General features: G+C 31.9%; 1 pseudogene; it reads right to left on the bottom strand.

Annotated features, from left to right (window-relative positions):
- Positions 1-7,189: 7,189 nt before the first annotated feature.
- On the bottom strand, positions 7,190-8,767 carry LOC149190788 (putative E3 ubiquitin-protein ligase ARI1 pseudogene; annotated as a pseudogene).
- Positions 8,768-16,090: the final 7,323 nt, after the last annotated feature.

A 16,090-nucleotide genomic window follows, 5' to 3' on the forward strand; every position in this document is an offset into this window, starting at 1 on the left:
AAATGGTAATTAGATTAATATGGACTTTGATGAAACATGAGTAATGCAAACATTCTATGAAATTTGAACCCAAAAATTATGTACTTGTAAGTTATTAATCAACACATTCATTTACTTTATGACAACTACTTGCTACCATTGAACCAATCTTCTTAATTAAGCAACTAATTCATTTCATATTTAACTATTGGATAAATATAATTTACATGATGAAACTAGGTTAATCATACAAGCTCCATGATGTGAAGTGGAGGAATTTGTATGAAAAACATGCTTTCATTTTTAGTAAAATAACCCTCTTTCTTATTCTCACTGTAATTTTGTTAGACACTATGTAGGCTTGAGGCATGTGTAATCTGATTTCATTTTGGTTATTTACATAGTGTTTAGAATGTATCATGTAATTAATAAAATGAGATTCCATTATATATTATTTGGGAGATGGAATGCGCGCAATAAATGTATATTTGAGCAACATTATTAGCACAAATTTGATTTGTGACATGATTCTCTCTAGATGTATTACTCCAAGGATCAAGGTGTCATTAAATATTTATCATATCACAAAAATCCTCACTATATTCATTTACCTTTAGGGTTTTGCGATGGGGTGGCACAACTAGGTAACTGTGGATGTGGTGTGGATGTGGTGCGATTATGAGATTAAATGAAAACTCTCAATATGAGATTTTCTGGAATGGGGGGCTTGGTACCAACCCTATGGCTATGTGGGGTTTACTTTGGTTTGCAGAGGAGAAGCAGATTAACAACATTCTTGTTTATGGGGGTTTGCAGTTTTGATAGGAGATTTTTTTTAGATGCTTATAGCTTACAAGTCTCTAGAGTTTTTATGGATATTTACAGATTCATATGATGGAATATTTAGATGACTTTACATCTAAACAATGTATTGGATCTTATTTTGCTAATAAAATCCAAGGTGATTTTTTTTAATAGAAGGTATTATAATGTGCACATTTTAAATCATTATATGTTTTTGTAGATTTCATAAAACAAATAGCTATTTAAACTACATATACTCTAAAACTATTGATGGAGAATATTTATTTATTCATTAAATTTAATTAATGAGATGAATTTGAAATTAATTTATTAAAATTTAGAGATATTTTTCCTCACATATGATTTCTTTAAAGCTTCTTTTACATTTTTTGGGCTTAATACTTGAGTAGTTCACATCAATATCAATTCACACACTTATAAGTGTTTTCACAGTGTCCCCTTAACTCTTATATTGGTATTCCTTGTGAAATATTAACTCTAGTAAAGACCATTTAAATAATGGTCATTCCTCTCATCATGGTCTTCTTTGTTAACTTAGTAAACAAACTTAAATGTATCAAATGATGGTCCCCATTTATGAACCCACTAAATATATATAAATATATGATGCATAAATATGAGTTTGAAACTTAGTTTTTATAACTCATGTCTCATTAAAAGAAAATTATTTCTTAGTTTTGATTATCTCTCCATTTTGAAACCTCAAACACTTTACATTTTATTTTATTTCTTTTATCTTGTCTTCCTATATCGAAACTACCCTTTCCCCTAATGTTTTTTAATCATTCTTGCATCAACTTTTTAAGCATTTCTGCATCAATCTCTTTGATTCTTTCTTAAAGCTGCTTTCCCAATTTATAATATTTTTCATACTACACTTCTTTTTCTTTTTATATTCTCATTGTTCATCTTTACCTTTGGTTTTATTGTGTATTATTTCTATTCACAAAAAATATACTCTTCAATAATCCTTAACTTAAATACAACATAAATGAATATAAAAAATTAAACACAACCCACTACTTCAATAATCCTAACATCAGTATTATAATATCATTTCCCATATCAATTCCTCAAATAATATTTGAAAACAAATCACTTCATCTAATTCAAATTAAATTTTAAACCATTACTGTTAGTTAAATTGTATTAATTATTAACTGAATTTCAAATATTATTCACTATAATAACACTCCAAACACATTACATATATGACTAATGTGATTATGGCAATAAAATTACAAACACATTAAATCTGAGACGCTTTGAGGAACGAAAACTATCCAAACACATTACATATACGACTAATGTGATTATGACAATAAAATTACAAACACATTAAATCTGAGACGCTTTGAGGAACGAAAACTATTCAAAATACTTTATTTCAGAAGGAAACATTACTCAAAATCTTTCTAAGACATGGAGTTAAATGATTTATCATTGATCGACTACATCATGTATCTGAAAGTATATTGGAACTCTACGTAGATTTTACTTGCTAATTATTTCTGCTACTAGAAGCTGCATTCTTCCTAGACACTTACGTGGGGGGCTTGTTGCTCAGAGTGGTCTCACTTTTCCTCTATTTAAGTTCAACCATTTCGCTGGTCAGGGAACAAGTAAGGCTTTCAATATTGTTCATGTCCTTTCCTTGGCCTTGCTCATAGAGATCTGAGACCTCTTACCTATGTCCTTGGATACCTTAGTGGGCTCATCGTGTGTGACGACTCCAATTGCGCGCAGGTCCTTTTTTATGACAATAGCCTCCTGTTCACTTGATAAACTATGCAATACTCGTTGGCAAGGGGGAAGTGTAGGAGTCGATGGTGATGGAGTCATGAGGTTTCGTGTCATCCGAAAACTTGTTCAAAATACAGTTGAATCTCATTATGCCCCATCTTGATACTACCCAACTCCTTCAGTAACATGGCAGGGGTCTTATCTTCAACAAATCTCTCAAGAAATATTGTTTTGAATGCCCTCCAATTCTGGATGAAGTTTGGAGGAAGGATGTGGTATCATACAGCTGCTTTACCATCCAAGGTACATGGAAACAATCTACATGAAATGTCATCATAATGTAATTGAAGCGTTTCCAGATGTAGGTAAAAATATTCTAAGTGATCTTCCACCTGTAATGTCTTGTTAGGGTCATATTTTGTTAATAGCTTCTCGCATGTCTTGGCATCTTGTGTAGGACACCTAGAAGTGCCACTCAGCCATGAGTCATCCAATCCAAATTTTGGCCTACCGTTTAGCCTTCTTCGTTGTCGTCCTCTTCCTCTTCTGAATTTTCTGGTTCCTCTTCCTCTCCTTCATTTCCTTCCCCTCTGCTTCCTCCACCTGAGTTTGAACCGAATAGAAATGGACTACCTCGTTCTGATTCGTGAAAGAGTGGAGGCTCCTCTTCCTTGTCATCAACCTCTACTAGTTCTTCAAGTGTGGCAAGGATCACTTCTTAAATAGAGGAGACCACTACTCCTGTGGGGGTGATCTTGTTATTCTTTTGAGAATATGCAAGAGTGATTACTCCCCGAATGAGTCCAACAACTTTTGCAAATTGATGGGTAATGAGGCGGAGAGCCTGAATATGATGGTACAAGATTTCATGGTTAGGTCTAGGTGGTGAGGAATTACTAACTTCAGAGTTGAGAATAGGGGAGAGGGAGAGAACGTTATTGCCTTGACCAAAATATGGATGAGTGGGGTCAATGGGACAATCAACCATGTAATACTGGAAACCCTACTTCTAGTGCTAGAAATGTTGATGGTGTTGGACCCGCCAACATTAAGGGGACCTCCCTAGTATGAATTCCCAATCAACAGGGGCTACTGGGAGACAAGATTGTGTATCTGAGACAGTTAGTGGCTGATGTGGGGTGTGACCCCGGGAGACAAATTTGTGCAGTTTTTAGAGTCAAGGAGGATTGGGCATGAGAGATACTTGGAGGACATATCTGGACAGTTCTTGAGATTAGTGAGCTCTGGTAGAGGGAGGACACTAGGGGACACTTCTACACAGTTTTGGGTGGCAAGGAAGGTTGGCTTCTCTCCACATTGTTGGCTTCTATCAGCCAAGGGTAGAAGCTTGAGAACTAGGATTGCGAAATGTGCAATTCAAGCTAGACTAGGAGGAACTGTTGTGCAATTATGGGGATGAAGGGAGAGTTCTGAACTCTCGAATTGCACAGTGCAACTGCCCTTGGTGACAATGATTGTGCACTACAAAGTTCCAGGCATTAAGTTTGCATCATTGAGGGTTGAGACTATGTAGTGTGCAGTTCAGTTCGGATAGAGTGAAACTAAGTTACCCGGTGGGGAAGAATTTTAGAGAAATGGTTAAGTGCACGAGGAAGGTGAACTTGTGATCACACACTTAGTATATTTTAATGACACAATAACATAGACCACCAAAGAAAAATCATTACTGTCTGTGTGACTGTCCTATAACACGAAGTGACAAGTGTGACACTTGAAATAGACTTTAGGACTACTGTGACAACACTTGTGCGAGAGTTATTAAAACTTTGTGTACGAGTGCGATATGTGTTTACATAGCTAGGACAACTCGAGTACATAAAGGCAAACCTTAAGAATCACCAGAAAACATCTCCAAGCTTGGAAAAAAATCAAACATGCCAAAAGATGGGAGTTGATCAAACAAGTGAAAAGACTCTAATAAAGGTCATGAAATGAACTCAAGTCTTTGCAAAAATCAAAGGAAATACCATGGAAGGCTTCAAAAGGCTTATTAATAATTAATTATTTATTATTATTATTCTACTATGTGATTTCTACTCAAAGACTTCCTTAATTCATTATGGATCACAAAAGCTTAAATTGAGAAGGAAAAAAAATTAAATAAATAAATAAATAATTGAAAATTTTATTATTGTTTATTAGTTGTCAAGATAAAAATAAAAATTAGGATATATATATATATATATATATATATATATATATATATAACTTAAAAATAAATGGTAGGGATTTAAAAATTGCTAATATTCTAGTCATCCTCTCTATTCTTGTTTGGCCTCATTTCAATTTCTATAACTTTTCTAAATCACATTTTAATCCATATCATTTATATAATTAAAATTAAAAATCACTCTTATAAATCTATCTATTATTGATATAATTAAAATTAGAAATCACTCCTATAAATCTATCTATTCAGTATGTTTTTATTTATATTTAAACTTTCCAATTTTACAATTATACTTTTACATATATTTTACCATCTTTATTTTCATTTGAATGTAATAATTCAAAACTGTGATAAAAACTTTTACCACATCTATATTTCCATTTGAATGTAATAATTCAAAACTGTGATAAAAACAAATTATTGACCGACCCATGTACATATTAAAATCCTAGTTAAAATTTGTTTTTAGTTTTTCCCCTAATGACTTTAAACGATTTTAGTGACATATAATTAAAAAGTGTTTAGCCCTAACAATGAAAATTATTTATCTATTTCATTATAAAAAAGTGACTTTTGCATACATGACATTGGTTAATGGTTACATGCCATTGGTAAATTATAGAATCAGATTTTTAAAAATATCGAATTTTATTTGAATTTAGAAACCAAGCAAGAGCACCTGCGTAACTCTTTAGGCTGGTATTGGCAGAAAAACTAGTATTGGCAGAAAAAACTAGTAGCTACCGAACTGCAAGTCTCGTCGCTTCAACCATCAACGCATTACCAACTGAACAAAAGCCTACTCAATAAAGATGAGTTTGGTCGCTACAGGTTTGTGGTCTCGGGCAAGACAATATATACCGGAGAGTTACTTCAGTCGTGATTTGTTCAGGTGAGGAAAAAAAAGGTTTGTTTTCTTGGGCAAGACAATATATAACTGAGAGTTACTTCAGTCCTGATTTGTTTAGGTCAGGAAAAAAAAGAAGTGGTTTCATGGTGAGATAAATTATAGGGCTTTTTTTTGATGATCCCTTGGTTTCATGCTGAGATAAATCATAGGGCCTTTTTCTGATGATCCCTTGGTCCCTTTTCTGGGTTGATAGCCTAAATGAAGTAGATTAGGTTTGTTTTATGAGAAGCAAATTTTTAAGATATCTAATTTTATGGGATATGAGGGTTAAATTTATTTTTATGGTAAATTTTGGAAATATTCTAGAGCATGATGGTTAGGTGCGAAATCAATTGTTTAGTCTCTCTCTAAATTCAGCTTGGGAGATACTTCTTAAATCTGCAATTCACTTAAGATGCCCTGTTTTTTTAATAAACATAAATTTATGTTATATATTTTTATGTCAATTATAGATTCAGAAATATTTTTCTTTTATTTCTTTTATCTTGTCTTCCTCTATGGAAACTACCCTTTCCCTAATGTTTTTTAATCATTCTTACAAATTTATGTTATATATTTTTATGTCAATTATAGATTCAGAAATATTTTTCTTTTATTTCTTTTATCTTGTCTTCCTCTATGGAAACTACCCTTTCCCTAATGTTTTTTAATCATTCTTACAAATTTATGTTATATATTTCTATGTCAATTATAGATTCAGAAATATTTTTCTTTTATTTCTTTTATCTTGTCTTCCTCTATGGAAACTACCCTTTCCCTAATGTTTTTTAATCATTCTTACATCAACTTTTTAAGCATTTCTGCATCAATCTCTTTGATTCTTTCTTAAAGTTGTTTTCCCAATTTATAATATTTTTCATACCGCACTTTTTTTTTTTTTTTTTATACTTATTGTTCATCATTACCTTGTGCATTATTTCTATTACAAAAAATGTACTCTCTTGAATAATCCTTAACATAAATACAACATAAATGAATATAAAAAATTAAACATAACTCACTAGTTAAATAGTCATAACATCAATATCATAATATGATTTCACATATCAATTCCTCAAATAATATTTGAAAACATATCTATTCACAAAAAAATATACTCTTGAATAATCTTTAACTTAAATACAACATAAATGAATATAAAAAATTAAACACAACCCACTACTTCAATAATCCTAACATCAGTATTATAATATCATTTCCCATATCAATTCTTCAAATAATATTTGAAAACAAATCACTTCATCTAATTCAAATTAAATTTTAAAAGTGTTAATTATTAACGGAATTTCAAATATTATTCACTATAATAGCACTCCAAACACATTACATATACGACTAATGTGATTATGACAATAAAACTACAAACACATTAAATCTGAGACGCTTTGAGGAACGAAAACTATTCAAAATACTTTATTTCAGAAGGAAACATTACTCAAAATCTTTCTAATACATGGAGTTAAATGATTTATCATTGATCGACTACATCATGTATCTGACAATATGTGGACACCTGCAGACTTATATGGATATATAATTGACTACATCATATCTGATAGTATGTGGATACCTTTGGGGTTATATGGAGCAATGCGATGTGTTGTCAACCCAAGGTTCAGCAGTAAATCATTTTGGATCCACTCATAAATTTGTTCACACCCTGTGTCGGCCAGGACAGTGAGATCAATAGCTTCCCTTCGATTGGCCATAAAATTCTGGTGATGAATAAGCACTGAAAGTCTCTCTACTGCTTGCTTCAGTTGCTGTTGATGATACTCAAACAGGTTTTGCTTGACTTCCTTTTCTGTTGGTGTCACTATATCTTTGAGTATTTCATCACCAAACACGTGAAATGCCAAGACATATGAATATGCGAGGACACGCCTGGATCTGACTAGGCTTTGCCCTGCATTTAGCAACCAACTATAGTCAGTAACACCAGATTCGTTGCTTCCAAAATCTAATATTTTTTGTTGTAATAATTCCCTCTCCTTTGCTTCAAGCTTCAATGAATATTTATGTGCCTCCCATCCGGAGTAATAATGTGTGTACCTCTTCAAATCACGTTCTACCTTCTCAATATCCATCTCCTGATCTTCTTTATATCGACCACAACTGTGCCCAGCAATGCCTGTACGGGTATGTGTAGCTCCAGTGGCGCCACCACACAACCAACAGAAGTATTGGCCACATAAGCAGGTCACCAAGTTGCAGCCACCATCTTTTGCGACGTTTTTCCCACAGTTGGGGCAGGACTTGGTATTAACTGCAATCCAATTTTGAGACTCAGACTCGTCATTGCATTTCTTATCCCAAAGCTCCCAAATCAAACAGGAGCAAGGAGAGTGTGGTTGAGCCAGACAATTGAAGCAAAACTGATGCCCGCAAGCGCACTGGATCTCACAGTAAACATCTCCTTCAACTCGAACTGCTTTTCCACAATGGGGAACACTAGGGCACCACTTCACTCTGTCGTTGTCATCAATATAGGACTCAAATAGGAAGCGATCGAAGCGTTGGGCTGCTTCAGGGTCTCTGGCGGCGACTAGTTTTCTTATGATGTCTTCATCGCAGATGACATTACATTCGGGATCCATGCACTTTATCCGCTTGCTTTGTCCCTCTCTTATCTGAGTAAGAAAGTGCTTCGTCCAGCAGACATTGCAGAAAGTGTGACCACAATCCATCATTGTGGTGTCCCCCTCCTTCAAATCTTCCTTTGCACACACATCACAGATTCCGGTAACTACGGAATTTGTGGATTCCGGTCTATTTGCAACACCCGCTTGTGAAAAAAACCACTCAACATCTCTTTCGGTATATGCATCCAAGAGTCTTTGAAAATCCCAGCGATGATGAATTAAGAGTGTGCGAGCACGTTGCTCCTTTACAGCAAGGGTTGCCATCACCTTATCTAAATCCCTTCTCTGTTCGGACAATAAATTTTGTTGAGAGATGAGGCGGATGGTCTGTGCAGGGACAGGCATGGAGGAAGAAGCCTCTAGATAGTGCTCATCACCGCTCATCAAATCCTCTAGATACTGCTCATCACCGCTTATCAAATCCTCCTCATCTCCGCTTATGAAATCCTCCTCGCCGCTAATCAACAAGTCCGCCATTGCAAATCCTTTACGATTATGTGGTGACCGCTATCATGCAAGAAAAAAAATATGAGAAGCGGGCGATTTCAAGGGGATTGATCCTATGCGACCCTAGATGGCCACATTTTTATAGCCATAAATGTAACTGACATTTCTTCTACCCGCCCACACCATTTTTTCTGGCACACCACACACCCCGTCAATGAAAACCGTTTCTGGGCACACCACATACCTCGTCAAGGTCTTATGGACCACATACAATTTTTTTAAGTAGCCTTTTGTAATCGTGGCAATTGGACAATTAATTTAATTTAATTTCGCAACGGTTTGTAACCTTATATATTACTTTTCTTGCACATTCGTAATGGAAACCTTTTAAGATTTAATGGTTGAGGGAGTGGTTTAATTTGACTTGGTGCAAGGGACTCATAGTTTGAGGAAAGTGGAGAAATATTTTAATCATAAAAATACCAAAATTACTGGATCACGTCAAGTCAGTTATATAAGCATTTATATCACACTAAAGAGTTGGTATTATTCTAGTGGTTTTTCCAAAAAGAAATTCTGGATTTACATAAGTTATGGGAATTTTTATAACAACAAAAAGTTTTTTTTTTAACTAATTCAAGTGTGCCTTCAAAATGCACCAAAAAAATTTAAATATACACATTATAATGGGTGATGAGAAGGGGATTAATCATATGCACTCTTTCTACCCACCCACAACTTTATGGTCTTTCTCACTATGCATAGATATTAAGGTCCTATAGATCATGGACAATTAATTTATTTAATTCTGCCACTGTTTGTAATCTTATATACTAGTTTTCCTACACACTCCCAATGGAAACCTTTAAGATTTAATGGGAAGATTTAATGGGTGACAAAGTAGTTTAATTTGACTTGGTGGGAGACGGTTATAGTTGGAAGAAAGTGGAGAATTATTCACAAAAATAAGAAAATAACTCAATTATTCATAATAAAGAGTTTGTATTATGGTATTTATTTCTCTCGTTATTTTTCTTTTAATGCAAACTTCTCTTCCATGAATAATTCTTCAAAAGACCCTTTTGAGTTCAAGTAAGTTATTAGAATTTTTAAAAAATAATTCATGTATTTCTTCAAAATGCACCATTTTTTTAATATATTCATTATAATAAATGTTTTTGGGTTTTGAACCTTAATTCAATTCTTGTAGCCCATATTTCCATGACTCCAACTCACCCTTTTGAGTTCAAGTAAGTTATCAGAATTTTTAAAAAATAATTCATGTATTTTTTCAAAATGCACCATTTTTTTTAATATATTCATTATAATAAATGTTTTTGGGTTTTGAACCTTAATTCAATTCTTGTAGCCCATATTTCGATGACTCCAACTCATTATGCAAAGTATAAAAGTATATCTCTGGTAGTGGAAAGGTACATTGGTTCAATTGATTTAACATATTTGAGCTTATTTGTATTCACTAAATATTAAACTTGTATTTGTTTATTCCTTTGATTACCCTTCCAACAAGGAAATGTGATTTTCTTGTTTTCCTTTGGTTAAATCCCTTATCTCTCACATTCAGTTATGAAGCAAAAGATTATTGGCTAAGATTTTAACTACTAAGGTGAAGAGGGAAATAATTTTTGTGTATTGCATCTATTAATTTATTAATTTTGTTTTATCTTTTTATATTATTGTTGTATTGAGTGACACCCTCAAGCGAAGTATGGAAGAGATGTTGTAATGCCTTTTTATGTTTTGTAAACATTTTGATTTGGTCAAATTATATGAAAATACAATAAATTTAAAAACATAAAATTAATAATTATAATTATTAATTAAACATTTTAAATAAAATAAAAATAAACAAGATAATTAATAATTATATTTATGCTTATGTTTATAATTTTAATTATAATTAAATATAATTAATAATTAAACTAGCTTAGATATATTTTAGCTCTGGATCTACCAAGCACTAATAGGGATCAAATCTCTTTCCACATTGAAGAAGGTTTACACTTTAAGAGATTTGATCCCTCACAATGCTTAGCAAATCTAAAATTAAGATAGATCTAGACTACTTTACTCAATAAGAAGAAACTCTTTCTCTTCTTCTAATTCTATATTTATGTAATTTAGTATGATGTTATGCATTGAATTATGAATTTATTGTTCTAATTCTAACATCAAATAAAAGCATATTGTGTTGACATACGATGATGCAATTGAGTGATTTATAATCAACCTTCATATTCCCACGTGCACACATCAACCCTAGATAGTAGTTTAATGGAGTTCTCTTATTTGTTTGGACATAGATTCTAAGTTTCTTGTCACTATCATATTGTGGCTTTATACCCTTTCTATATGAAATAAATTCCCATTAACACTCGGACAAGAATGTACATTCCCATATTATTATTGGAGGATATAGCATAAGAAAATAATTTCCTTTATCCCCTTGAAAATTTATATATATATATATATATATATATATATATATATATATATATATATATTTGTTTTTTTTCTTTACTTTTAATTATGACTACTTTGTCGTATATGTCATAGTTTTAAATTATGAAATGACAAGTCTAGCAAAGTCACTCAAAAATAGCTTTTACAATTATATTAAATTTGAATTATGTGATGGATACACTATAACTGAAATTTGAGTGTTAGTTGAACTCCTCTTCTGTGATGTTTATTAATTATATACTTAGTTTCCACATCATATAAATGTGACTTGATAAATATATCTCTTTATGGAAAATGATAAGTAACCCCTTTTAGATATGGTGCTCACCTCACAATGATGTTGTGTTGACACATATGTCTAACTAATAAAAGAAATTGTCTTATAGTCACCATCCCTTTTATGCTCATTTATATTAAACATGGAGTACACTCATACACCAATCCAATTTTTATGATTATTAATAGTTCTTAATTAATTTAGATAATATTAATGGTTATTTGATGATGGCTATCATGATTTGTCTTTGATCGCATGGTTAATACTTATTGATATCTTGATGTTTTGAGTATTAATATTACATGAAGCATTGAAACTTTAATGATAACCTCTTATGACAATTTAATATTATTTATGAGAATGTCTCTTAGATTAATCACATCATTAATTCTTGGTGGACGTTTCAAACCATCTAATGTGGTTCATCGTCACCATCTAATTTAATACTAGTCTATCCTTATTTTGATATGATCAATGATGTGCACATTTTTAATGATGTTCATATGTTTGAAGCCTCATTATGATGTATGTATATATTGGATATCCTACATTTGACATGGTAAATACTATGATTTATGATATATGCATATCTTGGATGACTTGTTTTAATGTATGTGAGTGTTGGATATCATTCCTTTAATATGGTTCATAACATACATCCATATGGTATATACCTTGTTATGATATGTATGTGCTAGGATACCCCTTTGTTGAATGTGCAACATAGTGTGAATTTTGATACATGCACTCTCTATTATGTTGTATACATGTACATGATGTCTTACCAATGTCACATTCCATATTATTGTTGGTAGTGTATGATGTTAGTAATGCCAAGTTTCACATTGTCGTTGATGTCAACCTCAGGGGGAGTCAAATAGATATCACAGAGTAGAGGGTCGAGTAGGGTGTTGGGCCAATGAAATCAAGTGCTTACATAGGGTTCTTGCATGCGGAGATGATTTTCAACCAGTAAAATAACAAGATAGATGTTGGAAGCATTTCCATGCTCGTGCGGACATTGAAAAAAAAGTAATGTTCACAAACCAAAACATGGTGTTTCAATGATGATTAGCCTTTAGAATATCACTGCCTAGATTTGTATCAGACATGAAGATCAATGGTCCATATTTATATCAGTCTCACAACAACCTAGTCATTTCGAACCATCTAATGTGGTTCCTCCTCATGATTTGATTTAATACTAGTCTATCCTTATTTTTATATGATAAATTATGTGCATATGTTTGAAGCCTCATTATGTATCCATATATTGGATATCCTACATTTGACATCGTCGATACTATGATTTATGAGATATGCATATGTTGGATGAGTTGTTTTCTTACACATTTGTAATTAATTCTTTTAATATGTAATGCTTGATAGAGTAGATTTATTTGACATGGTGGGATGGATTCATGGTTTAAGGAGAGTGGAAAAATATCTTAATAAAAAAAAATATGAAAATTACTTGTCCATGCCAAGTTAGTTATATTAGTATTTATAGAAAAAATGGAATTAGTATTATAATATATTTTCCAAGATTAATATGGAGTTCCTTTCTTTTATGTAGACTTATTTTTTTATTAAGAATTCTTCCAAAAAACTATTTCTGAGTTTACATAAGTTATTGAGATTTTCATAAAATTAAAACAAGTTTTTGAAAGCAACTTATGTATGTCTTCAAAATGCACTATTTTTTTTAATATACACATTATAAACAATTTTCTGTGGGGTTTGAACCATAAGCTAATTGTTGTAGTTTGTATTCTGAAATCCTCAACCAATTATTTAGAATATAAAAGCATGTAGAATGTTGTAAAGGTACATTGGATCCCTTGATTTAGCATACTTATTCTCACAAAAATATTAAACTTTAATTTTTTTATTATTTTAATCACTCTTCGAGTGAGAAAACATGATTTTCTTAATCTTTTTTTAAGTTGAGCCCCTTATCTCTCTCATTTCATTTGGAAGCAAAATATTATTTGTAGAGATCTTCACTCCTCAAGACATGGAGGACAATTTCATGTGGTGCATGCACCAAGTTACTAGGCTTATTTTATCCTTTTGTATTATTCTTTACTCAATTAAAAGGAACTCTTTCCCTTCTTCCAATTTGATATTTTTGTAATTTAGTATGTTTTTGTGCATTGAATCATGAATTTGTTTCAAGTTATAAAATCAAGTTTTGTTGAATATGTTATTGTTCTAATTCTAACGTAAGATTAAAGTAGGAAGATTTTATTGAGTGATTTACATCAACCTTTGTCTTGCCATGTGCATAGATCAACCCTATATAGTAGTTTAATGGATTTATCTTATTTGTTTGGGCATAAATTCTAAGTTTATTTTCATTGCTATATTATGGCTTTAAACCCTAGATATAGGAAAGAATATCATTAATACCCGAGAAAAGGAAATACTTTCCCTTATCCCCTTGAATATATATATATATATATATATATATATATATATATATATATATATATATATATATATATATCTTATTTGTTTAATTGTTTTATATTATTAAATATTAATAATATGGACTTTAATGAAACAGGAGTAAACCAAACATTCCATAAGATTTGAATTGAAAATTTATGTGCCTATAAGTTATTAATCAACACATTCATTTAATTTATGGAAAGGACTTGCCACCCTTCAGCCCTTCTTGTTAATTAAGCATCTATGTTATTTCACACTTAACTATTGGATTAATATAATTTCCATGATGAAAATAGGTTAATTATACGAGCTCCATGATGTGAAGTGGAGGAATTTGTATTCACTTTCATTATTTACATATGGTTTAGAATGTATCATGTAAGTAATAAAAGGAGAATTCATTATATATTATATGGAAGATCTCGAATGCCCGCAAAAAATGTATATTCGAGGGTAGGCTGATTAACACAAATTTGATTTGTCATAGGATTTTTGTTTGGGTGTATTCTTACTCCAAGGACGAAGGTACCATTAATGATTTATCATATCACAAGAAACCTCACGATATTCATTTACCTACAGGGTTTTGCAATGGGGCGAGACAAATAGGTAACTGTGGATGTGGTGCGATTATGAGATTAAATGAAAACTCTCAATATGAGATCTTCTAGAATGGGGAACCTAGTACCAACACTAGGGTAAAAATTATGGCTATGTCAGGTTTACTTTGGTTCACAAAGGAAAAGCAAATTAACAACATTCATGTTTATTGGGATTCTAGATCCCTCATTGAGGGCATTCAGGGTCTTACTGATTTTGGCCCTCCCTCCCTTACTGGATGGATTGACACGATCAAACTCCTTATGATAAAAATAAATATTATCTCCATTTCTCACATCTACAGAGAGGTGAACATGGAGGTGGATGCTATGTCGAAGGAAGGGCTCGAGGCATACTTATTATCTCTAGAAAAATATCTAATCTTTGGGAGTTCTGATAGGAGATGTTTTTTGGATGCCTATAGTTTATAACCTTGGAGAGCTTTTATGGGAATTTATAGATTCATATGATGGAATATTTAGATGAATTTACACCTGGATCTTATTTTTCTAATAGAAATCCAATGTTTTTTTCCTCTGTTTTTTTTTAATAAAAGGTATTAAAATGTGCACATTTTAAATGATTATTTGTTTTTGTGGATTTCATAAAACAAGTAGCTATTTAAAATACGTATACTCTAAAATTGTGTATGGATAATATTTCTTTATTCAATGTATTTAATTAATGAGATGAATTTGAAATTAATTTATTAAAATTTAGAGATAATTTTCCTAACATATGATTTCTTTAAAGATTTCATTTACATTTTTTTTGCTTAATAATTGAGGACTTCACATAAATATCAATTCACACATTTATAAGTGTTTTCATCATGTCCCTCTAACTATTGTATTGGTATTCCTGGTGCAATATTAACTCTAGTAAGGACCATTTAAATAATGGTCATTCCTCTCATCATGGTCTTCTTTGTTAACTTAGTAAACAAAGTTCAATGTATCAAATGGTAGTCCCCATTTATGAACCCATGTCAAAATAAAACAAGAGAAAGAGACACAATGACTGTATGTTGAAAGATTGGCATGAAAAGAAAATTAGGCAAAATGATTTTGTGATAGTGAACCTTAGGACTGTTCAAATAATTCTGCTATGATTAAACCTTTGGTTTGTGCTCTCAAAAGTGATAATATGTTCTTGTGCAGTTGGTTTCTCACATGAAGAAGTATATATTTGAAGAGAAGACAACCAATGCCTTATAGAAATGGTAGAAAACTTCTAAGAAACATATGAAACGACATAGAAAGTCAAAACATTCTTATGGGTTCACACATAGCTCATTGTTGTCTTCTAGGTTTCAAAGTGGGGAAACAAATCCAATCCATGGATCTTCTCCATTGCAATTGATCCGTAGATACAAAGAAATGAGAGACATTAATACTTCAGATATATCTAAGAGATATTATCACTCCGAATATGATGCATTAGATCTGGAAATGGATACATCTCCTTGTTATCCTCCCTAGTGTGCTGAATCCATTTTGATTACCGAAGCACAGGGGACATAAAGGCTACAAGAAAAT

The sequence above is a fragment of the Pinus tabuliformis genome, chromosome 3_1 (genome assembly GCF_031772625.1).
Source record: "Pinus tabuliformis cultivar Carrire ecotype Pingquan chromosome 3_1, CPIR1, whole genome shotgun sequence".
NCBI classification, from domain to species: domain Eukaryota; kingdom Viridiplantae; phylum Streptophyta; class Pinopsida; order Pinales; family Pinaceae; genus Pinus; species Pinus tabuliformis.